We start from the raw sequence: 2,921 nt of genomic DNA, 5'->3' as shown, positions 1-2,921 counted from the left end.
ATACAAGAGATTTTTAGACATGTCATTATAATTGCATACACGTAGTTCATTCTTCAACCCCAAGTAATTTGGGCGCACCATTGAAAGATAATTTAGAACACCATAAACGCACTCTTATAAACATATCCGCAGTTATAATCACGTACGGTGTATCAACTTTTGTTATAAAAGTAGAACAATGATATGGAACTTAACTAAAAATAATGAAAAATGTGGATTTTCTTTTATATAATTTTATAAAAAAAATATCATTTGGGTCAACGTCTCAAGACTTGTTAGAATGAGGATCACATGTTATTATGAAATTTTCCTATATCATATTCTAATACAGTAACGACTTTTGGCCACTAACATAAACAAAGCAATCTCTATTACCTATACTGTAACACGTTTATTATTGGTCAAATATTCCTATAAATAACAAACAATTAACCAAGAGACACCAATACCAGGCTAATTAAGATGGTACTCGCCAACGATCAACAAAAACACTTGGTCCTGGTACACGGTGCATGCCATGGCATGGAGCCTGGTGCTGGTTCAAGCTCAAACCCCTTCTGGAAGCCTCCGCGTATCCGCCTTTGATCTTGCGGCCTCTGGAACCAACACCAAAGAAATACAACAGGTGGCTACACTTTCTGACTACACACGGCCATTGCTAGACTTCATGGCCACCCTTCCGCCCGAGGAGAAGGTTGTGTTGGTCAGTCATAGCCTCGGTGGCATGAACATAGCCCTCGCCATGGAAAAGTTCCCGGAAAAAGTCTCTGTCGCCGTCTTTCTTACCGCCTTCATGCCGGATTCCGCTCATAAGCCTTCTTATGTTTTGGACCAGGTAATTATTATTAATCATTAAGTTTCTTGTCAATTAGCTGTACATTTTGTTTCAACATTAATCAATTATTTCAAATTACTTTTCTTATCAAATTTATTAGCTATAAATTTTGTTTCATTGGGGCTATGTAACCCCTCCCTGATGCCCGGAAATTACCAGATGGAATCTGTAAATCCTCACTCTCTGACGGGTTTGAATCCAGGATTAAAGCTCTGTTTTCGTCCCTTTATATGTCCGTCAAACTGGCCCGAACAGGAATGATCAAACATGCGCCTCAAGTAGGGATTGCGGGCCTCTCCATTACTTAATCAATACTTTTCTTTTTGGAGTTATTTCAAAATTTATTACATATAACTTTTGTTACAAAACTAATTAATTGTTTCAGAAATAATTAATAATTACTTTTCTTATCAAAATTGTTTTAAAATTTATTAGCTGTAAATTTTGTTTAAAAATTAATTAATCATTACTTTTCTTTTCTGAATTATTTAAAAATTTATTAGCTGCAACTTTCTTATAAAATATTATTAATTATTTTAAAATTAATTAATCGTATTTTTTTCTTTAACAACAAAATTTTCCATTTAAAATCTTTCAATCGTCCTTTCTAATGTGGTACAGGGATAGAAAGCTTGAGTTTCTCAATGGAGACCCAAGTTCAATCCTCACTTACAACATGTTGTGGGACATGGGTGGCTAATTGAAGAAAGATTGAGATCTTTTTGATCTCAAGTTCGATCCTGAGGGTGCCCGGGTTTTACCACCAGTGAGTCTTTAGGCGGGTGCGTTTCTCCGGAACTGGAGATAACTGTGAGGCTCTTAAGGGCTCCCTAAGGCCGGGTTGGGCCAGTTGACGATGGCCTTTTGCCACTGGGTCACCCGTACAGAGTACCTAGACATTCTATGTTTGTTGGTCGTTCAATATATATATATATATATATATATATATATCTTTAAAACCTTGCATTAGCAAGAATTTGAACCCATCACTTTACATTTGTAAGGAGTGACACAATATCATTCGACCAATATTTCAAAATTTCTTATCAATCTAAATATAATATTTTTCTCTTGATTTTGAAGTATAATGAAATCACTCCGGCAAAAGCATGGGTGGACACACAATTCTTGCCATACAACGCTGATACTGAGTCTGAAATATCGATGTTTTTCGGCCCTGAGTTTCTATCCTCCAAGCTCTATCAACTTTGCTCCGATGAGGTTATCATCGTCATCATTATTTACATGAAACCACAAGAACAAATGTAAATTAATTGTATGTATAAATTGGCCATACTAATTATACTATATAAATGCAGGATCGTGAATTAGGGAAAACATTGATCAGACCTTCTTCACTATTTATTAAAGATCTAAATAACGCAAACCAATTTACAAAAGAAGGGTTTGGTACTGTAAGACGAGCATATGTCTTTTGCGATGAAGATAACGGCATCAAGAAGGACTTTCAACAATGGATGATCGATAATAATCCACCTGATGTGGTGAAAGAATTGAAACATGTTGATCATATGCCGATGTTATCTGACCCGAAGCAACTCAGTCTTTGCCTCCTTGATATTGTCGATCATTATCCTTCTAGTCAAATCAGTGAGTCAAAGCAACTAAGTGCTGTGGTTTCCTGACTTTCTACTTCCGATATGATTATCAATTGGCCTTTAATGATTATGATTTTATTTGCTTCTTTAGTTTATCTTTCATGTGATTTTCGGAACTTCATTGTGCATCTAATAATTTGTCGTTTTAAATATATTTTATGAATATTTTCATGCTTTATTAAATAGTATTGCACTTAATTATGTAGTGGTGAGCTGCTGTACTATAATAGTTTATCGTACATTAATGTGCGCTACTGTATTAGGCATGGTTTCCAATTTCACATGGTGAAAAATTGTAGATAACCTGAATCTAAATTCACTCTCAATTTAGCAATTACAATCAATTAATTCATCGAGCATGATACAAATCGGAAGAACATATGTGAGTAATCGAGCATATGTGACTGACCATTTATTCCAAAATTACTTTTTTTATGAAACAAAATTGTTCATCGTTAACAAATAAC

At 34.8% G+C, this 2,921-nt stretch overlaps 1 pseudogene across 1 annotated transcript; it reads left to right on the top strand.

Moving 5' to 3' along the window:
* The first annotated feature begins 462 nt into the window (after positions 1-462).
* LOC143580454 (salicylic acid-binding protein 2-like) lies at positions 463-2,637 on the top strand (annotated as a pseudogene). The gene is made up of 3 exons (XR_013143661.1): positions 463-835; positions 1,919-2,056; positions 2,155-2,637. The product of XR_013143661.1 is annotated as a salicylic acid-binding protein 2-like (transcript).
* Positions 2,638-2,921: the final 284 nt, after the last annotated feature.

The sequence above is a fragment of the Bidens hawaiensis genome, unplaced genomic scaffold (assembly GCF_021521415.1).
Source record: "Bidens hawaiensis isolate Kalapana, Puna unplaced genomic scaffold, B.hawaiensis_p1.1 tig00030492_1, whole genome shotgun sequence".
Taxonomy (NCBI): domain Eukaryota; kingdom Viridiplantae; phylum Streptophyta; class Magnoliopsida; order Asterales; family Asteraceae; genus Bidens; species Bidens hawaiensis.
This window is presented reverse-complemented; position numbering and strand designations above follow the sequence as displayed.